This window comes from Anser brachyrhynchus (genome assembly GCF_964034855.1).
Source record: "Anser brachyrhynchus genome assembly, chromosome: 1".
NCBI lineage: Eukaryota > Metazoa > Chordata > Aves > Anseriformes > Anatidae > Anser > Anser brachyrhynchus.
In genome coordinates this window covers 116,443,924-116,466,402 of record NC_137694.1, presented here as the reverse complement: position 1 = coordinate 116,466,402, position 22,479 = coordinate 116,443,924, and the positions used below count along the sequence as shown (strand labels likewise).

The window sequence follows — 22,479 nt, the reverse complement described above, 5'->3', positions numbered from 1 at the left end:
TGGGGGCTGTGGGATACACAGGGCAAGTTCCACCAACCAGCCAGGCACAGAGACCTCCATGAAGGTGCTGCCTGAGAAGCATCTGTGACAGCATGCCCATCCCCACACACGGATGTACCACCCACATCTCCATGTACTGGACTTCAACCTGAAAATAAAGTGGCCCTGTCACCATCATCTACTTCAGACACATAATTCAGCATTGAAAGCAGGGGGTGGTTCTCTCCCTTCACTGCGGTCACCCAGAGAGTGATTCAGCGTCATGTCCAGAGCTGAGTCACTTTCTGCAGAGGCCTCTCCCTTCCTCTCCAGCGAGGCACCTGCACCGGCAGGGCAGCAGAGATGGACACTTAGATTGTCCTGCTGCAGTTTAGGTGTCCATCAGTTCTAGGGTGTATGGAACTTGTTTGCATTAATGCTACAAGGTAGGTGTGAAAATAAATGTGTGTATGCATATGTAGGCATACGTAATTGTAGCTGTGGAAAATCACAGATCTCCTATTTTCATATCCCTGAGATTTTTGTTTTCCAGGGGAGGTTGTTTTCTGCCTCTGACTATAATTTCAGGTGTTAGTCTGTTTTATGGCACATCCAATGAAGAAACGGTGTCGAAACTTGTGCTAAATGCCTAAATAAAAGAATTGCATGGTAAAATGAGGGATATGGGGATGGCTGCACGGAGATAGGTGTAGAGGAAGAACTAAATCTGTATGCTAGAGCCACATTTCCTAGAGCTGTGTATGCAAGTCTACTAGCCAAAGCCATATGTCCAGCTGTATGGGCACATGTACATCAACACAGGATGGATTTTACACATCTGAAGGCAAAATTAAAGTTTTGCTGGGACCATGACAAATGCAGAAAACAGAAGAGCAGACTAATGTAAAGAAGAGAGACAATTCAATCAGTTCACAGATTTAGATCCTACAAACACGTGACTTATTTGGATATTGAATCTATGTTGAGTTACATGTGTAGCATGCTGTGGCCTCCTCAGAGACTGCTACATGCCAAATAATCAAAGGGAATGTAAAAATGTAAAGATGTGTAAATAATAAGCAAGTAACTTCATGGTATTCAAACTTATTAATCGATCTCTACTGAACAGTTCAAGTATTTTATTTTGGGTCAGGCTTTTCTTCATGCATTATTTATCTAGAGCCTTTTATATTTAAACAGACATTCTAACCAGAGGCTTTTCTGCATGCTGGCTGAATTCTACCCTGGTAAATAAATGCATACTTTGGAAATTATGGCATTTTGTCACCTACCCTAGCTTTGTATTTCTGGCCTTTGAAAATGCTCCAACTTTTTGCTTTCTTATTTTTAATTTTCACCATGTGGTTGAAGAAGTTTGCAGTTCTTGCAGAGATGCACTGCTCAGCATTTCTGTGTTGATTCATCATATGAGTTATTCCTTCGATCCAGGCAGTGATGCAGAGAAATGCCCCTTTAGAGAGGGAAGGGGAAATGCTTTGGCTAAAATATTAAAAGGCACAAATTCTGCCCCTCACATTCCCACCCCAAACTGGGAATGAATCTGAAGTTCAGCTCTAGGTGCTGAAATGTGCACCAGAGAATTTATTTGATCATTTTTTTTTCTTTTCAGATTTTCTTGTTCTGATCTTCTGTTTTATCTAGGCTGGGACTTACCTGCCAAAAATACATGGAAGAGAGGTGACAGTTTCCTTTCATACTGGAGAGTTAAGGAGGGATTCAGGCAAACATCCAAGTTTTCCCATGGGCCAGATCAGACCTTTGACATTTTTGAATTTCTTCCACTATTACTTGTGGACTCATAAAAACTCCACTGAACTTCATGGGAGTCTCAAGTCTGGACCTTTCCTGCTAACACATTGCTTGTGTTTTAATCTCAGCTATCAGTTTAAACAGAAAAAAAAAATAATAACAAAAATGAAAAATGCAAACAAAGAAGGAGTTTCCCGTTCCTTTTAGCCAATTGTTTAGAAAATAGTGTGAATTGTTTTAAATTGATAGAGCAGTTCTGAATATGCTATTGGTGTTGAATATCCTGCTGACCAATATCCTATTAGTCTGAATACCTTATCTAACCACATACTTAATCAGGTAAGTTCCAGTTTCTCTCCTAACAAAGTGGTCTCTTTTGCCTCCTTAGAGCTTTTTACATGAAATGCTCTTTCTTTCCCTAATTAAAAGTGATTCTCACACTAGTGGGCTTTTCACAGACTGCCAAAATACTGTCAGGGTTCAGTTTGTGACTCAAAGAAATCCATGGCTTTTAGATCTAAAAGTCATCCTTTCTAATACTTGAAAAATAGTTGCCTGTTAATCCTAGGCAATAGGATTTATCAATATAAATGTCTATCTCTCTTGATTTAAATGTCATTTTTGCATGAGAGAACCTTTATTAGTGAATGTCATCCATACCTGTGAGAGGTAATAGTTATAAATGTGTCCTCTTTTTTTTTTTTTTTTTTTTTTTTTTTGCCAGACTAGTTCATCTTAATGGTATATCCATAGATAAAATGTTAATTCTCCTGGATTTTACTGAGCAAATCAGGTGCCAGAACTCCATTTTGTGAGGCAGGAATGTTACACAGTGTAAAAAATAAAATAATCTGCCCTGCACTCATCTTGTTTCATATGAATAGAAAAAAAAGTCATGTATTCTCTTTTATTGTTAATATCTATGGTAATTATCGTTACTAGCTTTTCACTAATATCCTTCTTTCACGAGTTCTGTTTAACGATTTGGAGATGAAATGCCTATGAGATAGATAGGGCTTAGACACTTTCACGAGTGCCGGAGCAGCAGCAAACAGCGGGTGTGTGATTTGTCCAAACCCACATAATTTCATGACAAGCCCAGCCCCAGTTTCTCATGCTTTTTTTTTAACAGCCTGTCCTTCTGGCTTTTAAGCAGAGCAAATCTAGAAGCCTCTTCAGCTATTGGCATGGAGATAACCCAGGAATTATGGGCTGGACAAAGAACTTTATTTATTTATTTATTTATTTATTGTAATGCAGGAGAGCAGTGATAATTCCTCTTTTTCTGTTCTGAAACAAACAAACAAACAAACAAACAAAAAACCCAGAAGCTTGAAACTTCTATGGAATTCCAAGCACTGCACAGTATTTGCCCATTGCTAAAAGAAATGGAGGCATGCTGATGAATGAGATGTAAGTGGGTCCCTGCTCCAGTTTTTAACTACTGTGAAACTTTTTCCTTCCCCACGGGGTGGGGCTCACCCTGGTAAGTTGTGCACCACTAAAGTGATCCAGTCCCAAGCGAGAAGGCACATGTGCTGACATTAGGGGACTGTGAGTTATCGTAGGCTGTTACGAGAGAAATGCATTTTTATAGGTCCGCTGCTTTGAAAGAAATAGAGGAAAAGAGCTGGCTATGTTTTTTCCATTTTCCAAATGTGAAAATTTGGTCTTTTTGATTGTTCATTTCAGATCTGCATTTTGAAAACTGTGTTTGAGGAGATGGAGAATGACATGAACACTTTTTCCTTTCCACAGGCCACTTCTTAACAAGAGGCTGTGCTGCAAGGCCTGGTCTTCATCTGCAAAAAACGCCTGGAGGCTTTCTTCTTCCTCGTGAGCGAAAGCTGCAGGGGGGAGGCTGCAGGGCAGGTCCTGTCCCCACACAGGGGACAGTCTTGGAGCCAGCTGCCATGGCAGAGCAAGCAGCTGAGTGGGCAGCTGCTGGGCCATGTGAGCTGGGGCTGGTGGCAGGGGGGGACATCCAGTGTCACCATGAGGGTTGGTGGCACAGATGGAGAGGCTCCAGTTGCCACCTGGCTGCCCCATCCTCTGCTCTTTTCCTAGGCTGTACCGAAGACTTTAGGTTGCACAAGTGAGGTGCTCCCAGGCAGGGGGCTGAGCACAGCATCACCCCACAACCCCACAAACCTGGTGCCACCAGCACAACGTGGGGACAAAACCACTGCCAGCCATAGTTTGTTCTGGGGACCGACTTGTTTCAGGGCTGTCTTCCTGCGAGATTTATGTTCTCTGAAGGGTTAAGTACATTAGTGCAGGTAATCTCACTCCATTACCTTCTATAAAACAGAATCTGTGATTTCCTCCCTGGTGAGCATTTACCATAGCAAAATAGGCTACTATTTTCATATTTAACTCATTGGTAAGTCATAAAAACAGCTCAAGTTGTCTGCCCCAAAGAGCAGGACCTGCTGGACGGGACGGTGGCTCCGGGCTTTTACGAGGCTTGGTGGTGTCAGCATGGCACGGGGCACTCGGCATCACCTCTCACAACCCTCACATCCCCATCGCATCCCCCTCCTCTGCTTTGAAATCGACAAAATTCAGAAATTTACAAGGCTTTTTAAAATCTGAGATGAAGCAATTAAATCTCCAGACTGAAGGATGTGAACCTTTAAAGGCCCTTTGCAGAATATCAAAAGAAAGAGAGGATTATATTTAGCAGGTGTGACAGCCCACGCAGGACATTTCATTGCAAAAGGGCCTGACATGAACCAGGAACCAATACTTAAATTAATACAAAACATCTTGGGGGAAAGGTGTTTTCTTTCTTTTTTTTTTTCTTTTTCTTTTTTCTTTTTTTAAGCATTAGGAAATCATAACGCTTTCTGGCTTCTTCAAAAGCAAAAGGTCCAAATATGCAGGAGTCATCTGGCATGTAAAATAAAATGGGGGGGGGGGGGGGAAGAAAGGGGGGTACCTAAAAATGCTTGGGACAAGCTTGAGAGGCAAGTGTTGGGGGCAGGGGGGCGCATGGCTTCATGGCTGGCTGAGAAGCCTGGCTTTATTTTTTCTGGCCCCACTGGAGGCTCTGTCTTGCTCCAGGGCAGGATGCTCAGGGCAGGGATGTGTGAGGCCTCCCCGGGGCCACAGCAGCCAGGTCCTTGCTGCTCCTGCAGCAGCATCCTCTGTCCTGCCACCTCTCCGTGTTTTTTCCCCAACTGGCTGAAGGCACAGCCCTTCATTACAGGGATGCTTTATTCTGATCGTTCTGTTTCTATTTATATAATAACCTAGCAAGCCTCTAAGTGGAAACCTCGACTTGGTAGTTTTGTGGGGAGATGTCCGCGAGCTTCTTGCTTCATTCACCAGCTCATGTTCCTAATTTTAACCAAACTGCTCCGTTTTGATTTTCCTAAGCTGTGGACTTAATGCCTGAGAGCTCGGGATGTTTTCACACCCACTCTCTCAGGCCACAGGAGCGACGCCATCTATCTATAGCAGGGGCAGGTAAGGAGGGAAGCGAGATGTTCCCCATCCCTGCACCCTGACCCGCAGGGAAGGGACTGCGCGGGCTCTCTGGGAGATTGCCATAGGTGGGTGCTGCTCCAGCAGGTCCCACTTGTGGAGTGTTTTGGCTCTTTACTCTGCTTACCTTAGCTGAACGTGGACCAGGTTGTTGCTCAGGACCTTCAGGTCATATTCTTAGACCCGAAGGCAGTGTGGTCCAAAGCCACTGTGCTCCCAGGGCAGTTCTCGGAAGTAAGGGAGCGTGTGGTCTGCTGTGATCGGCGCACTACCTGGTACCCTTTGGCATCGAGAGAGTTAAAGGTCCTCGGCACCCACCAGCCCTGGTCTAGGCAGTGTCTAAAATCAGTCCTAGACCCGCTTTATTTTTTCCTTAAAAACAGGAAATGGAGCCCTGAAGGCTTTTCGACTGGAGAGAGAGTGAGGAGGGGGTATGCTCACTCTGCCCATATCCAGCCCTGAGCCTGACCCAGACTTGGGGGTCTCTGTGTGTGTGTTTTTTTTTTATTTCTTCTCTCTTTTTTTTTTTTTTCTATTATTTTGGCAGACTTTTTGGAATGTCTGGGAGCTAAGGGCTTTGCTTCATGGAGCAGAATTCTGAAGCAAGAAAAAGAGAAAGTTATAGACTAAACCACAGAAATGTAAACATGTCTGCAGCTAAAATAACTCCACTTTCATTGAAAACACTCCTCGCTCACAATCAGACTTCTGTGTGCTATGCTCAATAAAACTGCATGCTAATAGCAACCAATTAATACATTATGTAGTTCTGCTTTAAAAACTGAGACGCTTTTAATTTTTTTTATTTATTTTTATATTTTTTTTTTTTTTTTTTTTTTAATTAAGGGAGTACTCGGGTTCTCTGCATTGTACGCCGGCTCTCGGCGCTGACCGCTGGCTGAGAATCGCCGGGGTGACCGGGCGGAGGGCGATGCCCGGAGGCCCGGCGGGGGTCGAGGCGTGCCCGAGGGAGGCCGGGGCAGCGCGGCGGCGGGCAGGAGCGGCGCCCCGGTAAGGAGCCCCGGGGCGGCGAGCGGGCGGGACGGGACGGGACGGGATGGGACGAGACGGGATGGGACGAGACGGGATGGGATGGGATGGGATGGGATGGGACGGGACGGGACGGGACGGGACGGGACGGGACGGGACGGGACGGGACGGGGCGCACCGCCGCGGTCCTGCCTCCTCCCGCCGGGCTTCCCGCTGGCGTGTGCGCTGCGTGTGTTGCGTGAGTGTGCGCTGTGTGTGTTGTGCGTGTGCCAGGTGAGCGCCCTGCCAGGGCCCAAGGCTGCTCCCCGCTCCGGGTGCGGCCCCTCTCCATCCATCCCCTCTCCAGAGCCCGGCTTGAGGCGCTGCCCGCACCCTGCGCTTGTCCTTCAATTTCCCTGCTCCCTCTTTATTTCTCTGCACCCCGGAGCCATTTGGGCAGAGGCCAGGCGTAGGCTTCACGTCGGGTCCCCCCAGGACCCGCACTCTTGCTCTGCCCCGTCCAAACGGCCCCGGGAGGAGCAAGCAGCCGCGCCGAGCCCCTCTCGCCCCGTTCCCTCCCCTCGCCGGTCCCGCTCACCTCCAGCTCCGCCCGGCCCCTGCCGCCCCCCCCCCTCCCCCCACCCGTGCGGAGCGGGGGGCGCCCGGGGGAGGGCTCCGGAGGGCTGCGGAGGGAGGGTCAGGGGGGTCCCCGCCGCCTCCTCCCGCAGCCCGGGAGGTGCCGGTGCCCGGCGGGCAGCTCGGGGCCGCCCCGACGGCGGCGGGGGAGCCGGGGAGCGGCGGGGAGCGGCGGGGAGCAGCAGCTGCCCCGCTCGGCGATTGGAGAAACGAAGAGGCGCACCGAGCCCGGGGCCAGCGCTATGGGCTGAGCCCGGCCCGACTCCAGTGACTCACTGCTCTCCGCAGCTCCGCCAGCCCCAAGCTCGCTCACTCCCTCCTCGCTCACGCTGCCGCCGGCCGCTGCCTTCCTCCCCCCTCCCCTCCTCCTCCTCTTCACCCCCTGGCCGCTCCGTCCGGGCCCCGTCCCCTCCCGCCCCATCCCCGCCCGTCCCCCGACCCCTGCCCGGCCCGGTAAGTCCTTGCCCCCGGCCGCTCGGACGTGTCCCGGCGGTGGGGGGCCGCGACGGGGCGGGAATGGGGTCGGGGGATGAGGGGTGGCTGGGGGCAGATGGGTACGGGGGGCAGCGAGGGGCGGAGGGGGGCGAGGGGCTGCGGCACCCCGAGGCCGGGGGTCGGGGCGGCAGCGGGAGCCGAGCATCCTCCTGCGGGCGCCGGTTGCGCAAACTTGCCCTTCCCTTCCCCGCCGGCTTTATTTTAGTGCGGTGACACTTTCGTTTTAAGGCGTTTGCCTGCTGTCTCGTCGGGTGTCAGGCTCCGAAATACCCCTCCACACTTTTTTTTTTTTATCCTTTTTTTTTTTTTTTTTCTTTTCCTGGTTTGTTATAGCGGCGTTGGTGCCTTTCTAATTCTTTCAGCAGTTCGTCATTCAATTAACTAACACCGAGACTGCCTTTTCTAAAAGCTGGCTGGTTCTTGGATGTAGGAGAACCTTCGGTTACCTGAGTTGGTCCGATGAGGGTCGGAGGTGGTTGTGGCACTTTTTAGAGCAAGCGCCTCGATACAATAAGCAGAGCTCTACTTTGGTGACCAGATGACTTTCCTGTAGACTTTGGAGTGTGCATAATCTTATTTGCAAAAGCTGAAGTTGCAAGTTCTGGCTAACATAAACTTCCATTCATTGTTGCCTTTACAGGGAACCCGCAGTATAAATAAACACATTTTTTTTTTTTAATTATTTGTATTCAAAGTGTCATTCTCCAAATTAACACTCTCCGCTTCAGCTCTAAAGTAATAGTTTGGAAATCACATTCTACTCGTGTAATTTTGAGTCCATTAGGAAAACCAGGACAGGTCTCTGAACTGCACATGGAGAAATGTCACATTCCTTTGGTTTAACCCTTTAACCGCTTCCCTGGTTTCATTGAAATAAGTGAGGTAGACAAAGACAGCTTCTCAATAGGGCATGAAATGTAACCTTTCATCAGGATATATGCATCAGGTGTGTGATTTCAAACACACCTGAGTGATATGGAAAGCAAGCAAGAAAAGGGTCTTTAGACATTGTTTGACAACTTCCTAATTAAATGGAAATAAATAAAGGCTAAACAAACTAAGCCATACTTATGTAGGACAAATATATTTTGATATTGATTATCTTACCTATTTTTAAAGGACGTTAAAAAAAGTGTGTATTGAAAGGGTAAAGTCAGCTCTTATTTTCTTTCATGCATGTATGTAGGCAAACAATGGCTAACATGCTGTACAGTTCTTTGAAAAAATTTTGCAAGAAAAAAATCACTACCTCCAAAAGCATTTCAGGATTTAGAGCTTTGAATAGCATCTGTCCCCACCTCCCACAATTGAGTCCCCAAAGTTAAACAAATCCTATAGTGCTGGATAGAGTTACATGTTGCAGGAATTTTATAAATGATCTGTCAGTATGAGTCCTAGATGTGATTAGTTGGACTTTTTGCTCCTGAGGTGTTGCTCTGTTTGGCTTATAATTTATGTAGATTTGATTCCTGAAGATATGTTCTAATAGACATCTATTAGGCTTATTTTTCTTCCAATGGTTTATAAGCAGCATGAACCATGGGGCTTTTCTCTCTATTTTAAACTAAGTTTGAGCTCTTTGTCAAACGCCAACGCAATTGGGGCGTATGAGTCCATTGAGCAGTTGTAGTGATACGAGCCATAAGCTTAAAATACAGATTGTTACAAATTCAGAAGTAGTGTCTCTGATTGCAAGTACAATCATTTGTACATTAACAGGCTAGCCCTTTTCTATCTGAAATTGCAGTTTGAATGCTAACACAATTGCTAGTGTTCGTTTTATGATTACACCCCCCAAAGAACAGTATTTTCGCCTTTGCAATGTGGATGTGTCTGTCCTACCTGCTCTTCTGGGGGAAGTTTGTTTTCTGTGCACGCATGGAGCTGTGTAAACAAACACAAAATCCCCTGATGGTTGTTTGTAGTCCAGTTGGTTTGAACAACATCACATGGGCAAAATACCTAGCTACCGATGAGGCAAATCCTCTCCCCTTGCACCCTCTACAGAGCACCAGTGCTTTTCTAGCCAAGTTTGAGGCTAATTGCATTGGTTCTCCTTCTGCAGAGCAGTTCATTTTGACTGCTTAATTGAGGTCCGTGTATGCAACGGTTTCTCCTCTTCATTATATGCCCTCCACAGAGGTTCAAAAACACATGAAAAGCTTTTGCAGTGCTATTGGCATCTGGTAGCTCTGAAATGTTACATTACATTTCCTTCCTTTCCTTGCCTCTGCATTACTAAACACTTGAGTTATTAGCAGGTAACAACAAAATAATTTAAAACTCTTGGGCAGAAGTGAACCCTTTCCCTTGAAATACCTATTGGCTTTCCTTCTTTCTTTCTTTCTTTCTTTCTTTCTTTCTTTCTTTCTTTCTTTCTTTCTTTCTTTCTTTCTTTCTTTCTTTCTTTCTTTCTTTCTTTCTTTCTTTCTTTCCTCTCTTTCATTATCATGAGCCTTGTTATTTTCTTTTAAGTGAATATGTTATTTCTGGGGGAAAAGACAGCTGTAGGGTCAACAATATTTCTTTTAATCATGCAAACAGTTTTGTAAAAGTCTCTGGCCTGAACTCTAGGTGGAAGTTGCTGACATGGGGGTATGGTCAGAGAGGGCTCTTTGGGCCTGATCCATACCAGCTATGGGCTCTGGTGCAGGCTTAGGCTTGAGCATCCAGTGCTGCATACTGTGTTGTCCTGCTGCACAGCAAAGGTAGGCCAGGGATTAGTTTATGCAGCTTTCCCATACAGTTGATTTTAAATGCGTTTGTTAAAAAAGTAAAAAAAAGGTTTTGTTGGTGATATTTTCGGCCTGTATTGCAATGATGTTTGCCTTGGGTTGCAAGAATTACCTTGTGTGCAATAATACCACACTGGTTTTCACTGTGCCCACAACAGGCCACTTTCACAGCCACTAGAATATTTTTGATTTCCCAGTGTGACTCTGGTCATGCACTTTTAGTCAAGCAAGTTTCCCTGTAAAGTTGAGCATCACTTTGTCTTTCGCCCGGGCTGAAGGCTTGAGCCACAAGAATTTGTGTTACTTTGGCATTTTGAATGTAATGAAGTAAATGGAGAAGATCTAATGTATTTCCTTCACAGTGTTGTTAACTAGTTTAGGTAGAAAACTGGCAGTCTCAAATTACTTTGCTAAATTTAAATGTCACTAAAAAGCAGGCAAAAGAAAAAAAAATTGAAGGGTATATCTAAATATGGAGTTGCGGACATATCTGTTATATTTAAACTCCATTTTAACCTCTTCTATTTATATGTAGTGGTATGTGTATAATCTGGAGGGCTTGATTGAATATGAGAAACAGCAATTTCACAATGAAATGCGAAGAGTTTATTATGCTGTAGATGTAGTGCATGTCCATGTTAATTGGTGTATATACAAAAACTAAAATGTATGCAGTGAGATGTTTTTATGTTGTTTAAGAGCTAAAATGATATTTGATCTAGAGAAAACATGCCGTTTGCACAGTCTGCTTCCCGCACTTCTGTTGTAAGTGTATCTCCTGTTAACCTCAGTGGCACTTTTTCTTTGACAGAGTGTGAGACGATGGTGTAGCGTTTGTTTTCATGAGCTTACCTTTTCTGTGGCACATTCTGAAACACCGCTTTTTAATTTGGAAAGCTCTCATGGGAAGTGGATTGTTCTTGCATGCTGCTTGCATCAGATGAAATCCCTCCTTGGCACAACTTCATTCCAATGAGAAAAACTTATTCCAGGAACAAAATAGATAGTTATTTTTTTGTTTGATAAAGCATCATATAAATATTAATTGTCTGCCCAAAGAGAAAACAATAAACATGTGTTTTCATTTTAGCTGGAGATACAACACACTTTGATAGACAGGGGTTCGAGAGGAAGGGCCTCAGCTTGCAGCCACACAAGCTGTTCAGCTGAACTCCGTGTGACCACTCATGTCTGGGAGCTTGCTTTTGTGCACAACGGGTTGGAAAGCCAGGGCTTGCTGTTGAATTGTGATCTTTTGTTTTGATTTGTTTTAATGTGCACACTAAGTGATACGATATCCAGGTGCTTATTAAAATGTCTTGACAGTAGCATTGCTTTCAGCCTTCTTACTATCTGCTAAGCGATGCTGTGCTGCTGCTGATCCTTCCAGCAGAGAGAAGCCCTCAGACTGCCTGTTCGCTCAGACGCTGTGTAATATTGGTAGAGCATTAAAAAGCAGCTGCCCCTTTCAAAACGCTGCTCATGCAAATGAATCTCGACTTCTGTTGTGTTTCAGATCTTCTGAATTTGTCAGGTAGTCTGTGGCTTTGAACTACACATACCTAATTAGCTGCTGACTTAAAAAAAGGGTTGGTTTGTAGGAAATGATCAGCACCGGCAGACTTTGCAGTACTGCATTGGGCAAGTTAAGCAAATACAAGCTCAAATGTGGTTTCAATCAATGTAGTTTAGACACCCAAGTTTTCGAGTTTCTGCAGGAGGTCTGTAATGATACAGGCTTGTTTTCTTTTCACCTCGCGAAGAAACAGGAACAGGAGAAAAAGGACTTTGCCCTGGCTGAAGGGCCAGCCACTGCTTGAGAGCAACTCTTGGAACCAGACTGGATGGGGCAGCACGAAGGTCTTGGGGTGCATCGCTACTAAGTCAGGGAATGCTGTCAGTGGCTAACACACACACCTTCAACTCCAGTGAGGAGGTCAGGGCTGTTCCTGCAACACTTGGGCTGCTAGCTGGGATGCAGCCGGGTGGTAGCAACAGTCCTGAACTAAGGCTGTGCAGGTGCAAGAGGGTCAGGAGAAGATACTCTTCTCCATTAACCTCCCCTCATCCCAAATATGCTGCCCGCTGAGCAAGCTTCTTATACTTCTGCATTATACCATGCTACAAGTGGTCTGTAAGGGTCTATTTTTCCTAACACTGGGCTGTTAGTAAATATGCATCGGAATGTTTCTTTTTCATTTTTCTACTGCTGAGTGTGGTGGGCTAGGACTAGCAAGAGGTTTGCAATATTCAGCAAAATATTTTGCAAAATCTGATCGATTTCTTCTAATTTGTAAGTCATGTAGGTTTACCAGTTTGCACTTTTCATAATGTCTTCTGACTTTGCATTGAGTTTATTACTTAGTTTTCAGCTTATTAAGCATGGATGTATGCAATATCTTTGATGTGATTTGTCAGAAGCACACTTTTCCAAGAAGTCACATACATTTTTTGACATTTAATAGTTGTACTGTATGCAGTTAGTGTGTGATTTGTTTTAGTACATTTGACTGTATGTGTAAAAATAATACAGATTTACTGAGCTGCACAAAGTACCTTTGCAAATTGCTGTTATGTAATGAGAGCACAAAAACCAAACAAACATGTCAATTGAAGAAAATATACTTTAGACAAATCATTTCTATCATTGATTATATTTTTATTTTCTGTGTAATTAAAACAATTAAAAGGTCTTTAAAAAGAAAAAAAGCTTAATAGCTATACAGAAGGGAAGTCTGAAGCAAAATTCAGTTTTCTAAGAAGTCTTTGTCAGTTCTGAATGAACTCTGTAATAAATTTTAAACCTGGTGTTTTAAAGTTCTGTTTATAAAATGGACTGTTCTCTATAGAGTTCACAAATTATACAGAAAAGATTTATAGTATAACTACAAAAGTAACATTAATACATTGCATAACAACTTGTGCTGAGACTAAACTGCAAACGTTGCTTGAAAAAGAAGCTGATTTGCAGGACCCATGTGAAGCAGGTATGGGAAAAGTTACCAATCATTTCTCCAAAGAACTACTGTCGCACTGATTTTTCTGACTGTAGTTGGCTTTTCAAAGCTTTACAGAGTTTTAGACACAGGTCTGTGCCTGTGGCATTAAAAGCAGGTTTGAAAAAGAAAAAAAAAAAAAGAGAATTTGAAATCAAATGAAGACTGGTAGGCATTTTTTGCCTTTTCCCCAGTTTCGTTATATTTGCTTAGAATGTGAAACTGGGAACTCGGATCAGTACTTTTCATTCCTTTGCAGTGTTTATAAGTTCTCTGGTATTTTTATGAATTTATAGCAAACAGTCTGTAACATGCTTGGTATCTCTAGCAATCAGGACAAGCCAAATCATCTGTCACCAATATGTATGTCAACATCCTGAAACCACAAAGAGCACCTCTTAGTAGGCACAACCAACGTTTCATGTCACTGAAGCAATTTATCATGCTCTTGAAATGAAGAGTGCAGAGAAATCTGAGATTTGGGTTCGTCCACCTTCTATGCAGAGAAGTCAAATTTGCTGTAGTGAACAAGAAAAACTGCTTTGTGAGTATAGGATTCACCTCACCTAGCTGTAGCCATCTAAAAACCTAGCAACTAGTGGACGGTAATTGTGTCAGCTCCCTCCCTAGCCGGAGGACAGGTTAATCTTGCCAATCTGAGACAATCATGTCAGTCTGGGAAAGTCCCTGGGAAGGCAGCCTCTGTCCATCAGCTGAGGTGGGACTGCTGCTGGTGTCACTAGGTGTCTTGGCCATCAGCTGTCTGCAGTTAACTGCACTGAGTTCTGCGTCCAGGGATTGAGCCAGGCTCCAGCAGCTGATCTTAGGGAGACAGAATGAAAAACATAAATAAAAGTACAGCAGAGAGACCAAATGAATGTTTTACAGTCTGACTGGGAATTAATCTTATTGCTATTTATTATTTTCATTTTAAAGTTGACCCGGTACATAACAGTTTCATTTTTACTGTCACACACTTTTTACTGTCCATTTTTATCACCAGTGATAGAAGCATTAGAAATAGCATTGGAAAGCCTTTTCATGCTTTCTGCATGGCTGTCTCTTTTTAACTCCATTTGAAAAAAATAGAAAAAAAAAACACCAAAACACAAAAACATTAACTGTATTTTTTTATCATTAAAATAAGTTAGGAATGAATACACCCTGCTTTCTATCAAGTGACCATTATGCTCATGAAGGAAAGTGAAGGAAAGGTGATACACCCATACAGGTGATACACCAGGGATACAAGGATGAAATCTCCAAGAGTCCAACTTTGGCCTTGGCTGCAGGAGCACAGAGCGGAGATGCTGCAGGGTCAGGTTTGCTGCTGGGCGTGGGGACAGAGAGAAGGGGAGTTCTCCTCCTCTCCCATCCCGTTTGGTTATCAACACCCTCTGTGATGAGCCATGTGTGGCACAGGGCAGGAAAAATGATGGACCGCGGTGCTGCCCCTGCAGCCACCCTCGGAGGCACATCCAGCCCTCGCTCCTGCACCTCATGTGCTGCTCACAAGTTCCCGTGGGTTTTGGTCCAGTGTAGGATTTATATAACTCCCCACTTGCTGTGTTGGTTCTGCAGGGCTAAAGAGGAGTGAGAAGTAGTAAAAATCTATTTTGGTCACTAAAGTAAGCAGACATGAGTCAGTATACTCACTGGGAACAGATCTGCTGGATGAAAAGGTGCCATTTTTACATAGTCACTTCTCTGACCATGCCCTTTAAACTCTTACAAAAATAGAGTACTTTCTCTGGCACTTCTCTTGGAAAGCAGAAATGTGTGTTTGCTGCACTTCAGTCCTTGCTTCAAAACCAGACAAATTGTGTGCAAGTTTTGTAATGCATATGTAACATATGTTTAACACCAGGGAAAATAGAAAGAAGGCATTTGGATTTTGTGGGGAGGGGATTTGGGTTTGGATAGTTTTAACATTTGTAGTGGAAAAGTGTGATTCCCAGTTCCTGTCTGTGAACGGTTGGATGAATTCTGTTGAGCTTTCTGCCCTGATTTCTGGCATCCTCACTTCTCTGCAGAAGTACACTTCTGATCAGTAAACTTGTGCAGAGCACAGTGAGACTCCTTTTGACCATCGACTCTGGGTTCCTCTTGGACCATGCAAAGTGAGTGGTCTGAGCTAAAAATGAGCCTGAAACCACATTGACGTAAGCCGTCAATGTTTATGGACCTGCGAGGAAACAAATCATCACTGGCAACCAAGATCCTGAAGTGGTACTGTTGATGTGCATGTGAGATGATGATAATATCCTTGTGCCAGCAGGCTCACGGTGAAGTTAATTGAGCTTGGCTCTTCTGTGCCGGCTGTGGACTTTGACTCCTCCTTATTTATTGCATTGTTCAGTGGGTAGTCAGGGGAAGGACTAGTGAGGAAAAGTCTTCACAAAAAGTCACTCACAGCTAAGTAGGTGATGTTGAATTTTTAAACTCCTGTCTCAGAGCCTGGCCGGTCCAACAAAACTGAGAATGAGTGGTGTACTTCATCACATCTGCATGTTTGTCAGTCCTGTTGTTCTCCTTTGGATTAGTTAATCTCTTGAAAAAAAAATCAACAAGCGTGTTTAAAATATTTACCATTTTCAGTTGTTTTTACATGGGGAAAAAAGAACAACAAAACAACACAACACCAACCCATACATGCCTCTTCCTCCTCCATTCCAGAATAACCCATGAAAGAATTTGAAAACTCTGAAATGGTGTTCAGTAGATGAAAGCTCGACCTTGCCAAAGTGGCTAAAGCTTCTTTGTTGGCTTCTGGGGGAAGTGCAGAACCGTTCAGCTCAACAGTTTCTCCCTGATGTTTCCACTGGGCCTGGGAGACAGTAGAAGTATTTTCCCTGTGGCGAGCTCCTAAAGCCTTAGTGTGTCATCATGTCCCCCCAGCTACTACAGAATTTAAAGGCACTGTCTTTTTTACCACAGGAAACAAGCACTGCTTTTCCTATTGGTAGAATTTCCCTTGAATGAACTCAGAGTGTTTCCACTTTCCCTGTGTGGATTCATCTTTCCTGGATGAGGAGACTTGGGTCATACACCTGCTTACCTCCTGCTCAGTCTCTGGCCTCCCTCCAGTCCCTTGGCAGCAAGGATTCAGGGAAGATTTGCTGTCAAGGTCTCCTAATTTAATTCCTCACAGGACCCTGTAGCTTCCTATCACAGGGGAATCCTATTTTTTCTGTTCTAAATTTGAAAGGTGTTTTCGATATGATGACATTTACAGCCAAAGCGCATCACCTTTCATGCATCAGCTCCTTTTCTTAGTGAGACAGACCATGTCAGCAGGCAAGAAGAGGGAGGAAAACCACAACAGGCTTGGGACATGCAAGACTGTCACTAGTCTGATATGGTAAATAGACATGAAGACAGACCTCCCTTCTCAGCCCTGCTCACATCGTGTGGTATGGAGCTGAAGGTGCCATGGGGAAACTTTAAACTGCAATTTTTGACTGGAGCTGGTACTGGCTGGAAGTTTTCCATGATCAGACAGCCAGTGTGCTGGCTCTCAGCAGCACGGTAACAGTTTCAAAAGATGAACTCACACAGGGAAGAAGCAGCACCTCAGTGCCCAGGATCCCTCTGTTTTTAGCATAGGGTAGAGCAGAGGGGTTCAGCTGGTGATGTGCCAGGTTTAGCTATGCCGCACCTGAGTGTTTTTCCACTGCTGTAAACTGAAGGTCTACCTAAAGTTTTTAAAACTTTACCCCTATCTTTTTGTGTGTATGTGCCTGGCTGTAATTTGCCTGGGGGAAGGAGGAATGAATGAAGAACTTGGCTTTTAGGTAAACAAAATGTTACTGTTGTAGTGTTATAATTACAAGCATTTTAAATTAGGTATTGACAGCCGTTGAGAGCCAGTTCTTGACTATGCCTGCTGGCAGGCAATGCAATGTCTACCAGCTCCTAAGGGGAGCCTTATTGCAGGCTGTGAGAGTAACTCATTAACCAGTTAGTCTACGGCAGTGTTACTCAACATATGGTCTGCGGGCTGCTGGTGGTCTGGAAGACATTAGAAAGTGGTCTGAGAAATGATTGCACGAGAAAGGCAGAAATAGCCCCACACAGACAGATTGACGTTCTCACACTGCTGGCAGGTACATGCCTGTGCCAGCCATCCGCCCTGTGCCAGCGGGCTGTGCTACCCCTGGTGTGAGCTCAAACGCATGGACCTTCGGTAATTGCATAAGAGGGGAGGGACCCTTAGCTTGATCAAATCAGTGTGGAGCAAGTCTTCCTCCATTAAAGTGGATGAATGCTTTGCCTCTTCTTTCTTGTGTTTTCAAAGCACGGGATGGGCTAAGGGATGCTGCCTCTACGTCCATGTTGCTAGCGGTAATGAATGCTACAGGGAAATGGACGGCGGCAAGCCCATTTCCTTCACAGTGGGAGGAAAGTAGTAATTCAGGAGACCATTAAACTTTAGAAATACCTCTACAAGGTCCCTACAAAGATACACACCATTTGGATTAAAGTCCCATAGGGCCAATTACCTTGGAAGAACATAAGAACTTAAACAAAAGCTGAGTTAGGTATGCTGCCCACCAATGGGTTTGAACAAAAATGGATGCAGTGAGAAAACACTCGTGTGTATTATGAAAGTGAGAACATTTAGAGTAGCTCTGTGCAATAACCAACTTTTACTGTTCCCCCAGGATCAGTGTGTGCAGGAAATATCTGTGGCATGCTTGCTTTTCCTGGAGATGACAGCAACCCTTTGGCAACCACTTTATAATACATGTGCCATACTTTTCAAAATGTTGGGCTGTTGTTTTACGAATATGCTTTGATTTTCTGGTGCCGAAGTCTTTATGCTTTGTTTTCTACTCCTCCTAACTTGCCCATTTCCATTTCAACCTTGGACACTTCTCCCTGAGTGCCATTTGTTAGGTGCGACGGTGTCTCCATCTTTCTCAGCACTAGCATTGGGATGGGGTTTGAGGAAAAAGGGCAGTGAACAAAAGTCCCTTATGCTCCCGGCGTAAAAAAAACCCAAACATCTATGGCCTGTTCTGGTCTATGCCTGGGTGGCTGTGGGCTGCTGGAGGTGGAGAGATGACTTAACACCATGTTGTGGCTGGAGGATTAGGGCAAACAAATTTGAAACCCTTTGTTTCAGTTACTGTTTTCTAAGAGCAGGTTGAGTAATTTGCACAAGACAGCAAAGCAGAGCTCAGTACTAGCACTGGGGTTAAAGTCTGTCCTTTCTTCAGCTGATAGACCACAGTTTTAATTGATTATTTAGCTATTTTCAATCAGACCTGGGCACTGGAGTGCACTGAACTTTTGGGTAAAGGATCTGGAAAATAAGCCAGCCCTAAGACACTGTAGCAACAAGTTCCTGAAGGTGTTTACTGATGCAAATTACTGCATAGTTTTGAAAGTGCCTCTTCCATTTAACATAATGAAAGAACTTTCTTAAGAGAAGGCACAATAAACAGCCTGAGGTCTAACAACTGAACATGTAAGCCTAAATTGTTTTAAAATACTGCTTGCTTAAATAAGAATCATTAACGTTGTAACTGATAATGAGAAAAATGCTCATGCCATTAGTGGTTTACCACTTAGGTTCCAAAAGGATAAAAACAATTTCATAAAAGAGACCACAGGCTGTCCATTTTCAGCCTCAGTGCAGGGCAAATGCTTCAGAGAATATGAAACCCATCATTTAAAATAATAATTTAGTATTTGTGTTTGGAAAGCATGGTCAAAATGCCCTTTGAACACACCAGAGCACAGTGATGTGGAGCTGGGTGGATACAGTCGCAGGGACAGCATTTTGGCTCACCCTGGTGTGATGCTGGGAGCCCTGGCCCTGTGTTGCCTTGTCTGGGTGCTGCAGTGGGTGCTCCCAGCTCATCCTCCCACCAGGAGCAGTGCAGGTCTTCCAGCGTGGCTCAGGGACCCTCACCTGGGTGAGGAAGTCCATCTGGCTCTCCTTCCCCTGCTGATGGTGCAGGGCTGGGCAGGTTCATGAGGACAGCCTGTGATCCTTTCTGTCTTGTCCCCAGAATTGCCTTCTGCAAGAGAAGTAGTTTTGTTTTCTGAAAGTTTGAATCTCAGACAGACTTCAGTGAGCTAGTGAGGGAAAGAAAAGTTTTTGTCTGTCCTAAGGCCTCAGTGAATTTGTCCACCTGGTCCATCTGCTTGCTCCTTTGAGGATGGCCTCTTCCCCTTCCTCTATGACCCTTCTTCCCCCCTGGGCAAACCAGGCTGGATCTTCACTCCTCCGCTCATGTTTGTGGAAGGATTTGCACTGGCTTCAGCCAGGACTGAATCAAACCCTGGAGAAGACCTGGTGTCTCCTCTCCTGAAAGCTAAATTTAGGACTCAATGTGCTGTGTTATAGCCTTGCCTTTAGCAAGGGAAGCTGGAGGTGGAAGTGTCCTCTCAGACTGTCTCTGACTGTGACTACAACTACATGAGTTTTTAGTGATGCTTCGTGCAGCCATATTATATTGAGCACGATGTTTGCTCTTTTGTAAGAAAGGAAATTTCCCCCTGCTCCCTTCATTAAAATGAGTGTTGTGCCTTATTCAAAACAAGAACCAATCAAAGAAGGAACACAGTTGGGCAAATGACAACAGAAACAGAACTGTGCCATGGTGAATTTTTATGGAAATACTGTCTGAATAGTATTTCCATGAAAAAGCAACTTACAGATGTAGGCTGCACTTGCGTGAAGGAGAGTGTAATGCACCACACCCTGAATCTGACAAGATCTATAAACTTCTCATGTATTTTACGTTTAGGCAACAAAGAGGCCATATTTAACACAGAAAAGTTTTCTTCTTCACTGCAATGTAATCGTGTTAGCCCCAGTGGTGGAAAAAATAAACCAAGGGGAAAAAATATGGAAGAAACAACATTTCAAATATAAAGTCAATTAACTAATCTACTGAAAAGGAAATTTTCAGTATCTTAAGAAATCTGACTTGACCTATCAACAGCATCCTAGTTAAGACAATGACTTGGAAGTCTGTGTAAATCTATCTGGTGGTCCTCTTCCTGAAGGAACATGAATGGCTTAATAACTGCAGAAGGTTGTTCCTGTTGATGGCTGTGGGATTTTTCTCATTCACTTTAGTAGAAAAGGGATTAGGGGAGCAATATAAAAAGCAAGCAATGAAGGATGATTGATGTTAGTGTTCAAAAAATGGGAGAGGGGAAAAAGGTAAAAACATCAGCCTACACTTGAAATTGCCATACTTAGATCTACTTAGACATATTTTCTGGAGGTGTCGTAGCCTTTTCAATGGGCTGGTTTCCAAATGGCCTGACCAATTTTAGTGTAGACTTGCTGGCTATCAGCAGAGCTCTTGCAAAGGTTGGTTTTTGGAATCTGTTAGTTTTCCCTTGTTCCCTTGTTTCTGTGATTTTTCATTTCATACCAATCAAGTTTGGAATGTCCTGAGAGAAATTCTTGAGACAGCCTTGGAATTTTTCAGCCTATTCCTGCATGTCACTTTCTGAAATAAATGTGATTTTTTTTTTTTTAAATCTACTATAGCTTATAACTTGATGTCATTGCTATTCTAAGAATAATAACCCATGGCTGTTTAACTGACTTGATTGTTTACATTTCCTTTTGACATTTCCAGAGATAAATTAGAAGTAATAGTAGTAAGTACATTCTCCTATCGTCCTTTCAAAACTTGTCACTGTCAAACAGAATATGACTGTGTAAGGGTTTTAAAGATAAAGGCAGTTTTCAAATGACATAGTGTATTCATAAGGGTCTGCAATGGAGCAGATCGCATTACAGAAAAACTTTGTTTCAGTTAGGTAGCCCTTGGCTCTGGAGTTGGGAGTAGAGGTGAGTGACTGTTATTTTTAAACAATATTAAGTTTGCCAAGAAAAGAAAAAGAAAAAAAAAAAAAGGAATCTCAGCAGGACTGAAATTATGAGCAGATTTGAAGATTTGGTCAAGGCATTAAAAAGAGTTAGAATATGTGCTTGACAAGGCACTGTAGCTCTGGTGCTCCCCAATACAGGTTGTAACCCATGCAGGTTAGCTCCATGCTCTCAGTCAGTTTTGGAGCTGGGGATCCATACTGATTGGGTGTCTCAAGACTGTGGGCAGCACCTTAATATGACAAGCCCTGGCAAAGTAACAGGGGATCACCTGCCAGCAGAGCACCCAGGAGCACATCCCTGCTCGCTGGGTGACAGTGGGCAATATCTCTGTGCTCCTCTCACCAAACCTCCCAAGCTGGCATGAAGCCCATATAAAAAATGTAATAAGCCATGGAAAATGCATCAGTAGCACGTGCTGACATCAGTGGAACCCACATGGGGATGGAGAAGGGATCCTGTTACCCCCTGCTCAGCTGCACAACCCTTTAATCCAGCCGGGAACTAAATGTTAACCCTTTCAAAGCTCTCCCTGCGAGGAGGGAGAGGGCAAGAAAATGTTTCTTATTTCATTAAGGTTTAACCTCAGGTCTGTATAAGCACAGATGTGCCAACAAAAGTGCAAATGGCTCAGCAAATATTGCAGATGGCAATGGCTGTTCTGGGGTGAGTGAATGCAAAGTTGAGTTCAATCTGCTGTAGTCAATAAACTGTTGTTCTGTGCTCTCATCCTCTGCAATGTCAGAAGAGCATTGGAGTGAATTAGAGCCTTCTGTTTACACTGGAACTGATTATTGTCCCGTGTGCAGTTGGAGACATGTTTCACTAAAGGGCAATTCATGGCACATTCTCCTGAAAAGAAGAAAAATCAGTTTATGCCATTGCAGGACTTGCTGCTACCTCTGCTTACCACACCCCCACTCCACACCCCCACCTGAGCATGCTCAGGCATCTCCTGCATAGCCCTAGAAAAGGGATATGACATCTCTGGATTATTACCCCAGTGCTTTTATTTTTCAGCCCACTACAGGAAGGGTTCATAGAGTATATCCAGAAAGATGTTTTTGTTCCCCACCTTGAGTTTCAGTCCCAAGACTGCCAATTAAATTATCCCATAAATCCTCCATTATAGGTAGTAAAACCTAATTTTAGATTTCCTGCCCACTCTAGTGTCCTGCCTGATTGCTACCAGTTGGATAAAGGCTCAACCTGTTAAGCAGACAATTGTAGTGAACTGACTGTTTCTTTCTGTGCCACATGTGGAGAACTTTTTAATATGTGGCATTTGGTCATAATTCTCTCTGGCTATTTTCTACCTCTTAGTTGCTCAATTTTTTTTTTTTTTTAAAGGCTGAAAAGTAGACATCTGTAATTTATTCTTTTGTCAAAAGGTTTTGTGAGAGAAAAGGTTGTTGTTGTGTAGATTGGGAAGAATGTTAACCTACCTGCCACCACTGAAACAATAATAGTTTAAAATTAGTTCTTGTATAATTCCCATTTAAAAGAAAATTCCTGCATTAATAGAGCTAACACATTTCTGTTTAAG

General features: G+C 44.1%; 1 protein-coding gene across 2 annotated transcripts in view; it reads left to right on the top strand.

The window, feature by feature from the left end:
* The first annotated feature begins 5,577 nt into the window (after positions 1-5,577).
* Positions 5,578-22,479, top strand: part of ERG (ETS transcription factor ERG) — a 148,237-nt gene continuing 131,335 nt past the window's right edge. The window contains exon 1 of one of the 2 annotated variants that reach the window (XM_080573669.1): positions 5,578-6,249. The gene's annotated coding sequence lies outside the window, so the exon portion shown is untranslated. Of the gene's footprint in view, positions 6,250-6,299; positions 7,297-22,479 lie in introns of those variants that run through there. The other variant, XM_080573670.1, reaches the window with a different exon arrangement.